The following is a 17767-nucleotide window of genomic DNA, read 5'->3' on the forward strand; positions in this document are numbered from 1 at the left end:
ATTGTTTCAAAGATGCAAAAGGTGGCACAATCAAGCATAAAACGCTTTAGGTACAAGTAGTTCCGTTGCGAAATGGACTACAAAACACTCATGTGATACACACGCTGAGTCATCAACGTGATGGCGTTCACTTTGCAGAGAATTCATTGGCTGATGACGCCACGAAGGGGGCTGTGCAAACGGCTTCCGTAGCTGTGATCACTCGTTCAAAAACGAGAATAGACTGTGAGATATTATTGGCTGTCAATGCTTCAAGCAAAGGCAGCGGTGCACCATTACCTAAGAAGTTTTCACTCAAATACTCCTATATAATTGATGCGAACAACGTTTCGTTTGCTCGAATCCCCGGAGCGGGGGATAGGGTAATTCCAAACATGGAACGTAGATTAGGACTAATCCTAGCAGAACATGAAGGGATAGCATCTGCCCATGCAGGTGTTTCCACCACAGTATCTTTATTAAAACAGAGATATTGGTGGCCTGGCATTAGGAAACCGACCAAAAACTATTTTTTGGAATGTGAAATATGCCAACAGATGAAAGTCTCTACAGTGAAATGTCCTGCGCAGATGCCCCTGTTAATTTCAGATAAACCATTAGCGTGTGTTTACCTGGACCACTGCGGTCCCTCACAAAGACATAGTAAATATAAATATATCATGATCACAGCGGATTTGAGTTCAAAGTTCTTATGGATGTGGCCTCAGCGCTAGCTGTTATAAAAGATTTGTGAGTCTTTATCGGCACATACGCAATTGGCACACTACACTTTATGTACTAATTGGTTACTCCATGATTGGGTTATTTGATTAATCTGTCAGCCCCTAGAACAGTGCACCATGGATTTGTAAATCAAATGATGCTGATGGGCTTGCAGCACTGGTTGTGCCACCCACAAAAGCAGCTTGTAAAATGTGTCTCAGGCCTGCCATTGCAAGGCCTCTGTGCAGTCTAGCACTGACATGTCGACTTGGCCAAGTGCACCCACTTGCCAGTCCCTAAACCTTCCCTTTGCTTCATATTAGACATCCCTATGGTAGGCACAATGGCAGGGTGTATTGTAAGTATGCTCTGATGTGTGTAGCATGTTCTAATAGTGAATTACAGCCATTTTCGTTTTTCACTATTGAAGGCTACCTGTTCTCATAGGCCAGAATGGGCAGTTGGAATATTACGTTCTTATAATCCTAACTGACTCAGGGAACATGGTAGAAATTCAAATTTAGTATGCCTGAACTGAGAATAATAAAAGGCATCTTTCAGTAAAGTTGGTTTCAATATCCTGTGTTTGAAAATACCACTTTTACAAAGTAGGTATCTTCCTGCCTAACTATCCAGGCCTGCCTCTGCTGGGTTGTGTATTCCTGGTCTGGGTTTGTGAGTGACAGGGCTGGGGGATTCCAGGAGACCGGCTGGGGCAGCCTAGTGGTAAATAGAGAGATCTGCATCTAGATGGGTGGAAAGAGTTGCACCTGGGACCTGAATGAGGCTGGGCCTTTCCTCTACAATGCTGGCTCCACCCCCTGTGGCTTGTCCGATCTCTCTGTCCGGCACTGTGCAAGGAGATGAGGAATCATGTCCACAGAGTGCTCCAGAGCTGTATCTTCCCTCCCATGTGCTGGCTCCACCTCCTGTGGGGCGGCTGATGTCTCTGCCCTGCACAATGATAGGAAGAAGAGAGGCATGTAAACAAAGTGCTCAGGAACTGGTTTGGACTAGGCAGAGGCCTCTCTGCCTTCAGAGAACAAAGGAACGTTTCTGCCAAGGAGAAGAACTAAGGAGGCTCCAGGAGTTTGGACTGCCCCTCTGCAAGTGTGCTGTTTGCTGGCTTGGCCTGCAGTGGTTGCTTCATTGCCAAGGGAAAGGAGAAGGAACTTTTTAAGGACTTTCATCATCTGCAGAATATTCTCCAAGGGCTTTTGGAATGTGCTTGCCTCTGCTAAAGTTTCTGGGACAAAAGACTTCACCTCCAGCTTCGCCTGTGAATTTCCTTGCTGGGAATTCTATCTACAGACATTTGCGTGTTGCTGGGAGCTGGAAGCGCGACGCATCGAGAAGAAGCGTGTCGCCGCCGCAGCTGAAATCGTCGCATCGCTGGAGAAGCAAGCCTTCGCCGCATCTCCCTGGAAGCGTGTGTTCATCAAAGCTGCCTGCTGTCGCATCACCGGAGAAGCGTGACGTCATCGAAAGAGTCGCCATCGCATTGCCCGAGAAGAGTGTCGCAGGGTCTGTCGCAGGTCCAAAGTACAGAGTCATCTCAAGGCTGCCAGGCCGACATCGCATCGTCATCGAATCACCTCGGCAAGGGCGCCATCTTCTTGCATCGCAACCGGATCATCGCATCGCATCAAGGCGCCATCTTGCGCACCACAACAGGCCCGCACGCCGAGAATCTATGCATCACCTCCGCACCGGTAAGACTCACGACGAGTTCCCTACTCTGCGCAAGCATTGAGGCAGGATGCAACCGTTCCCCCAGATCACGGAACCAACGCATCTCCCCTTCTGCGAACCTTTTGTTTACTTTGCGTTACGCATCCAGGGACTTTGTTGAGAACTTTGCTGCATTTACCATCAACTTGAACTAAGCAACTTTAATCATCTTTTAAGTAATCATAAGTGTAGTATTGTGCATTTTTGTCATTTGTGGTCGTGTGTTTGTCTATATAAAGAATACTTATTTTTATAAAACCTGTATTGTGTCCATCTGTAGTGTTTTCACTGTATTACTGTGCATGTTCACAAATGCCTAACACACTGCCTCTGAGATAAGCCTGTCTGCTTGTGCCAAGCTACCAAGGGGGTGATCAGGGGTTATTAAGGAGTGTAATCCCCTTATCCTGACTTAGAAGTAAGGGTCCTTATTTGGACATAGGTGAATACCATTGCCAACGAGGGACCCCCAGATCTAACAGCGGTCTATAACAGCTAGGGTGCTAGGTTCGGGGGATGGGATCAAACATCTTTATGTGGTCCAAGGCTCATTTAACAATTTGCCAAGAAGCTCTCTGGGGGTGTCACTCCATATGAGGTCCTTTTTCAGACAAGAATGTCGGTCCCAGATCTTGAATGTAAAGGCACCATGGTGGAAAATAAACCATTTGATATCAAAGAACGTTTAGCTGGTTTACAGGACTTAAATGAACTAAGATTGAAACAAAGCAACGTGTTCCTAAAACCAACCACCACTGGGGAAAATCTAGCTGTCCGAGCAAGGCCTGTCTGGATCCCAAAGCTTGGGGATCTAGTCAGAGAGAAGATTGTGGATAAGAAGGAATTTGGGCCTTCTTACAGACAACCAGTACCTGTCCTAGCCATCAACATATCAAGAACAGTACTTCTGCCGCCCCTTGCTGGTAAAAAGGAGATAAGATTTGTGTCCATCGACCACACCAAACCACACTATGTGGCCAATACTGCGCAGTAGGCCAAGTGGACTCCGACCAGGTAGCAGACGCACTACTCTAGCTACTATCCAAGAGGTTCAAATTGAAAGATTCATCACCTTCAAAGAGCCAGAAGTGAGAAATCAAGGACTAAGCAACAATGCTATGGAACTCGTTCCTCTTGAAACCCAAATATCAGTTTGTCCTGATACACCAGTCTACACCAACGTAACACGTGATCAACTGGTTCCAGTGATTTCAATGAATCCTGATGCAATTCCAACCATTGACAGAACTGCCTCTGGCTATTTCATTAACGTTGATACATTTTCTGAGGATCCCAGCAAACCTGAAACGACACCAGCACAAAGAACTTTCAAAGAACAAGCAACATACTTTTTTCATCTCCTGAAAAAGACTTATCTGGTTTCACCATGGATTGAAGTATGGATTGTTTCCAGAATATTATTCTTTCTGCTTTGGCTAGCTTTAGTAATGACTATGAATATGCTGTTAGATGCAAGATATATTCAAATGGACACAGCAAGTAAAAAAGTTAACTTACTTCTGAAACCACACAAATCATCCCATTGTGAAGCAAGAGACTTGTCAGCAGTGAACATCACAGAGTTCCTATACAAGATGGTATAGTTTTGGACAAAACTGAATATGACATATTCGGCCCGTCTGAACTTTTGAAGATTCCACACTTATTTAAAATGTCATTTTGACTTTATTACCTCTAGTACCTTTTCTGATGATTGGAGTTCGAGACTGTTAATAAAATGATGTCTGATCTAGAAAAATCAGCTGCATTCTCTAATCATGATTATTTAGAGGGTTCATCAGATTATGATTGTTATAACCACTATGGTCATCATTTCTTGCATAAATCTGTGTAACCTAGAAATTTATTTTTGTATGACCAATGGGAACATTGTCATACACCACCGAAGGGTAGCTCAAAAACGTTTGCAATGAAGTTTCCATATTTTTCAGGGTTCAACATGTCCAATCCAGAAACATTTTATTTAAAAAATGTGAACAAAACAGGAATTAAAAATATGTTAACCAATAAAAAACTGATTTATTCTGAAGCCTTTATTACCCAACTGCCTAGACAGGGTTCTGACTTTTGGAAAGACACAATTGACACAAAATCTGTCTAGGGTACAAAAGATTGGCAAGTGCAGGGGATAGAAGCTTTGTTTAGAGTAGTATAAACCCACAGCTAATAATGTTTTTGAATGACACTGTCCAACTAACGTCTTGCCTTGGGTTAGCCAAGATCAAAGACATGAAAACTCCGTCCATACCTGCACCTGCAAGTAAAAGAACTACACAGGGGGAGGTCGGCGCACATATTATTTTTCATCACAACAGATTAGATTCCGAATGGAAACAATGGTTGCTCTGGCCCATAAACACAAACAACTGTCAAGAACGATTCCTGAACAAAACACAGGGTTTCACTATCAATAGTCCAGACACACGCTATGTTCAAAGACAGCATCCAGGGGTAGTAACAACATACAGTGTAGGAAAATTATGCCTTGATTGGCTCGAGAAATCTATTCTAGAGGATGTGAAACAACACTTATCTTTATTTAAAGAAGGCGCAGACCTTAGGGATTTCTTGCTAGGTACAAGAAAACCGCGTAAAAAACTTTTCATATATGCCGGTATCTATGCTGCTTATAATGAAATATGGAAAACTACCCAGGCAGAAACTGCAGAAGGAATACAAGAAAGTGATCGCATTAATTTAGAGAAATCTCGCGCTGTAGTCAACAATGGGTCAACGACTCTGTCATCCAGGATATATTCATTGGGCAACATTGTATCCTCTGCCATAGGCATTAAGGAACAAGACTTGGTCATGCTGCGACAAGGCCAGTCTCAACTACGTTCTATTTTGCTATTAGGCTGGACACTACAAAACTTGCGTGCAGGCTATGTGCCTTGACGTTTAATCAACACAAAGTCTCTGTTTTCAGAATTCAATCTCACTGATAAACAGGTCGAACTGGCACAGAGGGGAGCAAAGTATACAGTGCTGAGCATTGAAAAACTGGAAAGATTGCTTTTTACAGTAGCAGAAAAACCAGCTACTGAATGGATCATTCATGGCAAAATAAATCTCCCTGTTACAACTTTCCATTTTCAGTATTGCCTAAAAATTATACCAGCAGGCACATCTGAAACGTTGGGTAAAGAATATATCAAGAGATTCTGGGATTTACCTTACACACCCAGATGTTGGAGTGGGGGGCGTGAAGTGTTTCTTAGCGGTACACACTATGAAAATGCTCTAAGTGGTTCTCTCCTATGTCAGGGTATGAATTTGTACAGGCTTGTAATGATTTCAATGTAAATTTGGCCTGTCACCTGCAAGGTTCACCAGCCGCAGTGATTAATCCAATTTTTGGACCACTTTTAAATGGAAGTTACATTATGTTGAATGATCACAGCTGCTGTGGCATGTTGCCAGTCATTCCTTATCTAGTAACAGTTACTTCCTGGGTCACTTGCTGTATGCAAGTCTTGTTCCCCGAAATAGACAAAAACAGGGAGTCGCCTTTATGGCCTACACTGAACATCTCTTCTATACAAATTGATACTTTAAGCAGAATGAAAGCCCTTCTTTTACAACAAACCGTGCCTTTGACCTCGGTCTAAAGAAACCTATGATCTACAAATCGCAAGGACTTCAGCTGAGATACAGGCTCTGTTAAGTACAAACTGCCGTACACAGTTCACAGAAATGTTGGGACGTATCTTAAACATGTCTGATACGAGCGGTATTGTGCATGTATTTAAGAACATATGTTCAGGACTGTTAACACCTTTTCAAGCAGTCCTCAGAATCATTCCAAATTTCATGCACTCAGTGTTTGGTGGTCTGCCGTTAATTCTAGCACTCTTTGCAGGAATCCTGTTTTTATTCCTACTGCTTCGCTATGGCAAACCAAATCACCAGCGTCACTCCCGGAATCTTGGAGAATGCCCTCCTAGAAAGGAAGTGTCGTGAGCGCATAGTACAGATTTTGGGTTTACCTTGTCTACGAGTATTAAATACCACATGGTTTCTGTCATGCAGACCAATCTGGCAAGATTGCATCTTACCTGTTCTACGCTGCCTGCTTAGCTGTGAAGAATGTGTGCTAGATATCTGTCTAACACTCCCATCAGTCATGCCAACGGATATCGATACTCTGCTGGACCGGATAACAGCCCATACTCTGTGTTGTCCCCAGAGGCTACCAAACCTGATGACGCCATTCATTGAGATCTCACAGACGCAAATTGCTACTGCTGAGGTACGAGAGGAAACAACAGGCATGCAGGTAACATCAGAAACGGACATTGCTGATGCTCCCAATGCTGAAGGCGATGCTTTGCATCTATGTGCGGTTAACCTTCTAAACAAGGTAATCCAACTTTACCTACAACGGTAGACACATTTTTGTCTACAGGAATGATTGAGATTATTGATTTCTCCAAGAACTCATTTATTATGTATGAACCGCTAGACCCTAAGTGTTCATTCATTACATCTTCCTCTGCCCAACTTTACGTCAATGCTAGCATTCGTAAGTACTCTCCAGGTATTAATATACCTTCACTTGCCATGGCAAGTCACGGCTTGGCTGCATGGCTACCTACTGGCTGCCTACTTGCATGACATGGCTCGCCACGGCAAGTTCAGAAGGAATTCGAGTCTCCTCCTGATGCACTGACCAGACACTGTCCTCCCTGCTCGCTGAGATTCCAACTTCCAGTGTTCTGACTCCCTTTGCCATCCGGAAAGAGATTCCCACCTCTCTCATTCTAAGGTATGAAGCTGACTAGGACCTAGAGGGACTCTTGGCATACTAACTACTCGTAAATCTGGGAATGCTTCAGGTTCCATGATGTTGCTTGGGAACATATGCGCTAAAATTGCCGTGCTGTTCCTGCAGAGGGAGGGAGGAGGAGATTGATACAGTGTATGATGCGATTGGTGTTGATGTGAAGTTAACGTGAAGTTAACCCTGGGAATCCGTTTTGTTGGATTTAATGCCCTCACACACTCTTTCAGGTGTCATGCTTCATCATTTGGGCCTGCTCCTCGTTGGGTAGGCGGTGCAATACCCAACGGGCAACACCTCATAGAGGGGCTCTTTGGCAGAGATCTTTTTCCAACAGCCGTATGGATGAACTGCGAGTATGGGGCCAAACTAGGTTAGTAGACGTTGAGGCGTGAGTTAAAATAAAGCTAGGGGTACCGGGAATGATTTATTCGGATGGTCCGCTGCTTTAATTAAAAACTGATTTCTAGAGGGAACACCTACAGCAACACCCATGGAACACCTCTGTCATGCAGTGGTCTGCTTGAAAGTGGTACATATTTATTAGGCCATGAAAGCCACTTAAGGTGGCTTTACATAGCCTTGTAAATATTCCATGATGTTCCGGCAATGCTAAAGTACTGCATCTTAGTATTATACCCTGCCATTCTTTGCCTTTCAGGTTTAGTGAGATAAGTAGGGCCTTGTAGCACAAATGCAGAGATGAGATATCAGAAAAATGTAAATGAGTTTCCACAATACCAATTTGTCCCTCCGCAAATGGGGCCAATGTATCCCCAGTGGGTTCCGGAACAAACCAATGCACCCCAAAATGCCCAGCCTTTTTTATCCTGGGGCCAGGGATCCCGCAGAGGGAGGAACAAAAAAGGCAACAACGTCAGATGGCAACCAACAGAGGAAACAGACCCGAGGGTCCTGACGAGGAGCATGACGGCGAACCAAGCTTCCACGAGCAAGAGGGGAACCTAGTAATTAACATAACCCCATGGCCCCTCACTGAGTTGCAACAAAGGGTTCTCAACAAGGGCTTGGGATACGTTCCCACAAACAAACCTGATATCTTCCTACTACACAAGGAAATGCAGGACTTTATAAGAACCATCAAATTGAGGGCATTCTTCAAGCATAAAGAACCCTCTTTGGAGAACTCAGACACCGGTCTTAAACCTAGATCGACCTTCACACCATTGGATAACCAACTCCCGGTGGAGGTATTAGCTTTTGAAAAAGCTGTCATGCAGGAACTTAAGAATTTGGAAATTAACCACAGGGTGTTCCAAAACCTAAGTAAAATGGAAAATGAGGCAATAAAGGAATTGAGACAAAATAAAAAACTGACAATAAAACCTGCAGACAAGGGGGGAGCAGTGGTCATCCAAACCACCACAGCTTATGACAAAGAATGTAGAAGACTCCTCTCTGATAACAGAAACTATCAGGTCCTGGTCGAAGATCCAACAGAGTCCCTGCGATACAGATCGGGGGTATGATTGAAGAGGCTCTCGCACATGACTGGCTCACTAAAAAAGAGTCAGAATTCTTAGTCCAAAAAAATCCTCGCATTCCATACTTTTACACCATACCGAAAGTGCATAAAAACCTCGAAACCCCCCCTGGGCGTCCAATAGTGTCCGGTATTTCATCAATTCTGGAACCATTGTCTAAGTTCGCCGATGCCTTTTTAAGACCTTTGGTACAGGCCACGGACACGTATCTCAAAGACACCAAAGCAGTACTACAACTGCTACAAAACCAGCCCTTTGATCCAACCACACAGATGCTTCTCAGCCTGGACGTGGAGAGTCTCTACACGAGTCTCCCACATGACGAGACCCTACTAATTATCGAGGAAGTACTCCATTCTACCAACTGGAGATACCATACCCCTCGCAATGTAGTGATGGAGTGTATCTCACTAGCGCTGACCAAGAACTTTTTCGGGTATGAGGGCACACTCTTCTGGCAAAGCCATGGGACCAGTATGGGCAGCACTTTTGCCCCGAGTCTGGCGGGACTCTATGTCCATCACCTGGAGTCCTCCAAGATCCTACACCCTAGCAACCCCTACAGAGGTAGGATCCAGACATGGCGGAGATATATCGACGACATCCTGGTGATTTGGGATGGCGATGAGAACTCGATTTCTGAGTTCATGCTTTGGCTCAACGACCAAAACACATTCCTCAAATTCACCCACCAAATGTCGAACAATGCCATGATTTTCTTGGACCTAAACATTTACCACAAGGCTGGTTTTCTGAAGTCAGAGACTCATTTTAAACCGACAGCCAGGAACTGTCTCCTCAGGTTTGACAGTTTTCATCCACGTCACCTGAGGGAGAACCTACCTTATGGGCAGTTCCTTCGCCTACGTCGGAACTGCAGTGATATTGCAAAATACAAAAGTCAAGCTAAGGATCTCAGCCAGAAACTGAAACAGAGAAAATACCCTGATCGGGAGATCCAGAAAGCCATGAAGAGAGCAAGAAACAACAACCGTGAGGCTCTCTTGGAAGACAACCCTGAAAAAGATAACCAGGCTGAAAGAACAGTTTGTGTAACTACGTACAGCCAAGTAAGCAACCAAGTCACCAAACTAGTCAATAGACATTGGCGTATACTTACCAGTGGCACCTTAGCACTGGAAAAACCCTTGTTTGCGCACAGACGAGGTAGGAATTTGAAGGACATGCTTGTCCATATGAGACCATCTCCAACAACAGAAAAACAGCCAAGACTACAAGGGGTACAGGGTCACCACCCTTGTGGTAACTGTAACAGTTGTCACCTAACTAAAAAAAGCAACAGTCTCACTTTTTCAAATGGCACTAACTGGGAACAACGTGCATTTACAAATTGCAACAGCAAAAATGTTGTGTATTTGATCACATGTCCATGTGCAAAAGAATATGTGGGTATGACAACGAGACCAGTAAAAGTGAGAATCAATGAGCACAAAAGCAACATCAGGTCCAAGAAGTCAACAACAAAGATGTCAACCCATTTTCTCGAGCATCAACACTGTGTCAATGAGCTACATTGGACTGTGATCGAACAGTTACCTTTGGAGGTAGGACTCCTCGAAAAAGAACAACGGTGGGTGTTCCGTCTCGGAACTGACACCACCGGCCTCAATGATTCTATTCCATGGAACCTTTTAAGATGAGTGGGTATCGTACCATCTTTCATCATTTTCAGACTGTTTTTCGAGAAAAGCGTCTGGGTTTCACGCATGTGCTTTCACTTCCTGTGACACGCATGCGCAGACTACTGCTACTGTTGCCACTATAACATGTGCGGCGGACACTGAACTGGTCGCGCAACTCCAGATCTCGAGGCCAAAAACTCCTTAAATGGGCAGGTTTCCTGGTTCCATTAGCCAGTATTACTCACTAATTGGCAAACAGATGAGTATAAATAACACACCGCCACCCACAACCGCTCACTTCATCTGAGCAGCGTTGAGGGGAAGGCAGGCAAATGGCCATGCGGTAACCGTGAGTAACAGCCGAAACAACTAGTACTATCTTCATGCTTTACACTGGCTGATGCTCATATAGACAACTGAGTCATACTTTTTAAACCTTTTAGGTTGCTTTACTGAGCACTGTGGAAGGATCCCCCCAATACTACGCATAGGCTCATGAGGTTATCGGACTGAGACCAAGAAGTAAGCCCTGATCTTGTCATCCTTTCCCTAGGTTCTCTTTCCATTGAATCAGGGAGAGTTTCGACATAGCGACTGTATGTTTGTGTATTTCTGTGTATTGTCCTTTTTATGTTTTTCTTACAGGTTTTTGAACCTCATTTTTGGGTTCTATTATATAACTGTGTGTACTAGGAAATGCATTCTTTTCTTAGTCTTTGAACCATTGTGTTTTTATGCTTTCTCCGCAGGTTTTCATCAACGCCTATTGGGCGCAACTGAACTGACATATTACACTGTCAAGTACATTACACATTTTTGTAATCCTTTTTAAACACTTTGACATTTTCGCATGTGAGTAAGGTGAGGATACGTGCTTATCCTTGTCCTGAAGAAGGAGCCCCTGTGCTCCGAAACATGTTGACACCTTGGTTGTAATACCCTAATTCGTATACCTACAACCGCACTTTGCACATTTTTAACAATACCAGCCGAGGACTTAATAAATTATTTTTTCCTACGTGCCAGGTATTTTTTTAATTTTCACTCTCACCTCACTTCACTCACTTAGAAAACACACCCCCTCACATAGTTCACTACTTAGTGCTCCTGCATAGCCGTGAGTCGTAGCACGCAGCATCCCGTAGAGGGGTGCGAAGGCCCCGATGATGAAGCATGACACCAAGGGGCCTGTTAGTGTGTGAGGGGCATTTAAACAACACTGTGTGTTCCCCATCACTTTAGGGACCACCACCACTCCCTGAGTGGATTCCATTTTGTTTGTTCGCTTTTTGATCTTCAACATCACCATGCAAAATTAGGATGAAAGAATTCTAGAGGCCAGATCACAAAAATTGCACCCATGAGTAAGCAGTTTGCAGAGACATTTGCCCCAACAGGAAGTGCAAAAGCATTTGCACCAAGGGGACAGTGCAAAAATGACATTGTGCACAAGATGACCTGCATGAACGCTGCTGCGAGGCCGCTCCTAAGATCGACGCCATTCTGGGGAAGCCCCCCTGGTCAGGCCACGCCCTCTCTGAGCTAGGCCACGCCCCTTCCATTTCCTAATTAAATCATGTGCCTTTCCCGGCCGCGCCAAAGGCAAGCCCGTCTGCGTCCGTCTGCGCCCCTCTGCGCCCGTCCGCGCCAGTCCGGGATCTGGGGCCAGACATAATGCTCCTTGTATTACTTACAGCCTGCCTGAGCTCTATAACTTACAACATGATGGTCCCATTAACTTTCTGGACAGGCAGGCTGCACTGACTTCGTATATTTACATCTCAAAACATACCGGGTCTAAACGTCAGATAAGATTACCCCCTGCTAGGTCTCCTGGGTCCCTTCACGGTTCCCGCATATCTACCACCCCAGTCCTAGCCCCTGTAACTGTTACCTACTTAAACACACGCTCGATGGTGAAACACCAATTGGAGATCTTTCAATTACTCGATGCTGGGACCACGGATATTCTCCTTCTGACAGAAACCTGGTTGACGGACGACTCCGCACCTGACATCCTTGCCGCAATCCCTAATGGTTATTATTTACTCCACTCGAATCGCCCTCAAGGCAAAACCGGTGGCGGAGTTGCAGCTATTATTCACCACAAGCACAAATTTACCACCTTAGAAAGGGTTAGTATTCCTGGTGCTGATAGCCTTATACTCCAAATCACCTCTTCTAAATTTGCCTTTATTTGTCCCCTTTTCTACCGACCGCCGGATTACATGCCCTCGTTCCCTCAACTCTTTGGAAAACAAATATCTCATTTGGCTCTTAATCATGCCAGAATCATTGTTGTCGGTGATTTTAACTACTGGCCTCTAGATCCTGGCGAAAGCAATCTCTCGGTAGAATTCTCCGATTTATTGACTGGCTTAAACTTCACCCAAAATATTGATAAGGCCACTCACATCAGTGGGCACATTTTGGACCAAGTCTGGACCTCCAATATTATCATCACTCCCCCTATCATTTCTCCATGTCCCTGGTCTGATCATTTCCTTATTTCCTTTGTTATTACTCAGATCTCCTACGTCCCCCCAACTCCTGCCAATATCTTCTTGGCTCGAAATTGGACCCGAGTTGACCAGAGCGAATTCCATAGTCTTCTGAGCTCCTCTGCCCCCAAGGAACTGTCTTCCATCTATGCCCAAACTTCTAGCATTGTTAACTGCTGGAAACAGCATGTGATAAAGTCGCTCCCATGAAAAAAATTAAAATCAAGCGTCCTCATTTCGCTCAGCGTTGGTTTTCAGAGGAACTTAAAAAGGAGAAACTAGCCCTGCGGCAGGCTGAACGCCTCTGGCGGCGCCACTATATTCCTGAGGAGAAAACTACCTACATCTCCATACTAAAACAATATAAAAATTCTATCTTACAAATCAAACGTACATATTTCTCTCAAAAAATTATCAATTCCTCGTCCAAATCCAAAGATGTCTTCTCCATTGTTAACAAGCTCACTCTGCCAGACCGGGTATTAGCTAAGCCGGTCCCCTCTCAGGCACTGTGTGACTCTCTAAACACCTTTTTTATCGAAAAAAATTCTCTCATTAAAAACAATATTCCGCCTTCTGTTCCTTGTCTGGTCCCCACTAACATTAACGGGAATCCACGGGAATTAGATCATATCCCTCTAATTTCCATGCCTGAGTTTTTGGCTCTTTTAAATAGAGTCAATTATGGCTCCCCAAATGATTGTTGCCCCCCTGAGGTCCTGAAAGAAGCTTTTCGAGCTTGCCCCGCTCCTCCACTCTCACTACTTAACAGTTCCTTGATCACAGGCTCCGTTCCTGATTTGTTTAAATGTGCCGCTGTGGTGCCCATTCTTAAAAAGCCCAATGCTGATCCCTTAGTATTGAGTAACTTCCGCCCCATTTCCCTTCTCCCTTTCCTCAGTAAGATTCCAGAGGCCCATGTGACTAACTGTCTCAGCTCCTTCATCGAATCTTCCCAATTCTTGGACCCCCAGCAGGCCGGTTTTCGGTCGGGGCACTCCACTGAGGCTGTCATCATGGCGGTGATGGATGAGCTCAGGAAGGGAGCTGATCATAACATCCCCCAGACTCTTGTGCTGCTGGATTTGTCGGCTGCTTTCGACACGGTCGATCACACTCTTCTGATCGACCGTGTCGGTGGCGCCGGCATCCGGGGCACAGCGCTAGAGTGGATCAAATCCTTCCTACTTCATCGCTCCCAGGCCGTCCATCTATCCTCTTTCTCTGCCACCCCTGAGAAACTAACTTGTGGAGTTCCACAGGGGTCGGCCCTATCACCACTTCTATTTAATCTATATATGCAACCTCTGATTCACTCCCTACACAATCACCCCGTCACCATCTTTAATTATGCTGATGATATCCAAATTGTCTTCAATCTTTACCCTACATCGGCATCCATCGCCGACTTTCAAACTACTATGATTTTTATTGGCGAATGGATGAGTCAAAGCCAATTGAAATTAAATCCCAATAAAAACGGAGCTGGTCCTACCAGGAGGCCTTCTTAATCCATGGAACTCTAACTTCTGGCCACCGTCTTGGGGCCTTGCTCCTCTCTCCTTCGACTCTGTTAAGAGTTTAGGGGTTATCATCAGCAAAGATCTTTCCCTCACACCCCAGATCAAGGCAGTTACCTCGTCATGTTTTTTCCATCTACGGCGAATTCGAAAGATTTCTAGGTGCCTGACCACCGAGGCCCTGGTTTTACTCATCATGGCATTGGTCATCGCCCGTCTTGATTATGCCAAAGTTCTTTACGTTGGCATCCCCGCTTACCAACTTCGCCAATCACAACTGGTGCAGAATCAAGCGGCGAGACTTGTTTTCGGCCAACCTAGACATCAACATATCTCCCCCTTATTGAAAAAGCTTCATTGGCTGCCAGTGGTGAAACGGGGCATTTTTAAACTTGGCTGTACCACCTTCAAATCATTGAGCGGGCTGGGCCCTGCCTTTGTAACCTCAAGGATTCATCGTTACGCTCCGTCTCGTAACCTGCGCTCCTCGCATCACAACCTTCTTTCGGTCCCCTCCTTTAAGCGGAAGAAACACGGCGGCCTTGGGTTTTCCTTTCTTGCTCCCAAGACTTGGAACTCTCTCCCCTTAGAACTACGGTCATCCTCCTGTTTCACTTCCTTTAGAAAACTATGAAAAACTCATCTGTTGCGCCAACCATATGATGATTAACACTGTTCCCCTGCTTCCACCTCTGTTCATCTGTCCTAAAGCACCATGAAACCAGTGGTGACCGAGCGCTCTACAAATAATTTTTACATTACATGAATTGATGGATCAGGGTTTTCTGAAATAAAATAAAACCTGCTCGGATCAAAACTTTTCAGTGTGTGGATTATTAACAAAGTCTTGTGAAAATGAACAGTGAAAAACTAAAAATGGGGAAGACATGAAATTGCGCTAATACGTGCTGGAAAGAGAATAGTATTTACAGTATTTTTCTAGTAGGCTGCAAACGCAAATAATTAATGTATAAATAACAGCCAAAAGCAATGATGATAGAAATCATTAGTTTAAAGAGATATTTTTCTCTATACTAACTGTTCAAAACTGCATACATAATGAGTAGAGAAATGCAAAGCATTAATAATGGAGTTTTTATTGTGCTACAATATTTAATTGTGTATTTGTTTTTCCTAGAGAAGAAGCACACTTTACCATTCTGAAGCGAAAGCCTCAAAAAACATTTTAGGTTTAATTTGACTTCTAAAAAGTAGGCTGCAAATAAATTTATTTTGTCTATCGAGAGATCCTGAAGATGACCATGGTTGTGTGGAGGGAGTAGTGAATGTTAATAATGGCATTTTCTTGCCGACAGGAGAACATTTTCCTGTGGACAATCGTGTTTGATAAAATGTTACAGAATGTGCAAGCTGCGGAAGAGATTATTGGAGTTTCCTCTGCTGAAGGATGATGACAATGTTTTCCTAAAGGAAAAGGAACTGTTGAGAGTCAGGTGCACTGGAAGTAGAGTGATTAGACACCCCCTGCCTTAGCCGAATGAGAATTCAGGATTTTTGTGTTTTTATACATGGGGCTGGATCGTTAGTGAATAAGGGTATCATTACAAGTGTTAGAATTTTGAGGGAGAGCTTGAGACAGACTTTACGAGAGGAGAGGGCTGTGTTGCTGATTTCCTTACTTAACAGGCTGGCTGTTGTTCTGCTGATCATGACTCTCTAGCTTTGCTCCTCATATCTTCATGAGGGTGCCCAGCTTACTCTCCCGGCCGGACAGTGGCTTTCCAGACTATTAGAATTTAGGGCTATAGTTATTTCTAGGTTTGCATGATATTTCGAATTTGCATTTATCTTATTTGCAAATGTTCTTTTAACTCTTCACCTAGCCACCTACTCACGCCTTGTTTGTGAGATGTATTATGAATTACTGTGTTGATGTTTTGTTTCTCTTGTGTGATGATCTATGATTCAAGCTGTATTGTACTTGCTGTGCATTCATAATCACTTTAAAATTAGATAAAAACATGTTGATAAGTAACCAGAGTCTGTCATTAATAATTCACATTTGATTCTAGTGTTTGAATTACTTCCTTGTTTAGTTCCTCATAAGTTAGGATTCTGTCTATCTTTGCCAATCCCTATCAACTCTCAAATGTCCATCGGGGAGAGAGGACTTTAGAATATGATGACTATCGGTAACCTGTTTTGGTAATGATAGTTTAAAAATTGCGCAGCGGACAGGACTGGTAAGGTGTTGAAATTGGTGCCTGATGGTAAAATCTGGCAAAGTCCCTTTCCTCTGGATCAGAATGCAAGAGGCTAGATCACAGAATTTTCACCCAGTAGTAGATAATTTTGCAGGGACATTTGCCCCAACAGGTAGTGCAAAAGCATTTGCACCAAGGGGGCAGTGCAAAAATGATATTTTGCACAAGATGACCTGCCTAAACGTTGATTTCTAATTGGTGCGAATAGCTTGATTCTAGTCCTAAATTGTCTGGCATTGGTCAATCTAGCCCAAGGGGTGATGATTGAGTATGCTAGTTCTTTGGCCGAGGAGTAAGACGGCAGATCTCTTTTAAAACCAATATCTAATCCCAATTAAGTAATTTATGTGAGATAATGTAGTTTGAGTAACTTTAATACTCCTGTTTTATGCATGCTGTTTTTCAGCACAGTAACCATAAGACCTCACTATCACCTACTTTTTTGGTGCTAATTTTGAATAATTTGCAAATGTGACAGGATCCAAACATGAGAAAAGTTAATCACATACACCTGTTTTCAAGTTAACACATGGACCCACTGAGTTGTCTTACATTTTGCACAATGACGAATGTAGTGAAAGCGGTAGTACAGGCGGTGACATTTTCTCATTAGACATGCCTTTTGAATTCTTATGTGTGTAAGACATTTGCTGGAAGAGTTTTCAAAATTTCTGATGTACGTGCAACCTGATAAAGCACCATTGCATGTTCTTGATGTTACCTTCTCTTGTGTCAGTATCCAGTAACATAAGTAGAACGAAGGGGGTGACAAGTGGCAACATGAGGTGAATGTGGAGGGTGTGCAAACATCAGTTTCTCGTGTACATCCTAATATCAGACAGGGATGTTGCCTTGCAGTAGCAGAAAAATGAAACAGTAAATCAAGGTGTGACGTACTGAATGCAGCCTATTCATCAGACATGTCTTCACCATGTGACAGCCTTGCAGCGCGAGACAGCTATGTGCTGCTTTTCCATGAGGGCATTTCATTGGGATCTGCTGGAGCAATGCCAGGCGGGCATCATGTTTCTTGTCCATAATCCGTCTCTGCTTGTGACTGGGGCTGTCTCAAGAATATCCGAGGAGCGAATGCGTGGATGACAACACTTAAACAGTGACGGGCATTGACGCGCTGA

The sequence above is a fragment of the Lissotriton vulgaris genome, chromosome 6 (genome assembly GCF_964263255.1).
Source record: "Lissotriton vulgaris chromosome 6, aLisVul1.2, whole genome shotgun sequence".
Lineage (NCBI taxonomy): Eukaryota > Metazoa > Chordata > Amphibia > Caudata > Salamandridae > Lissotriton > Lissotriton vulgaris.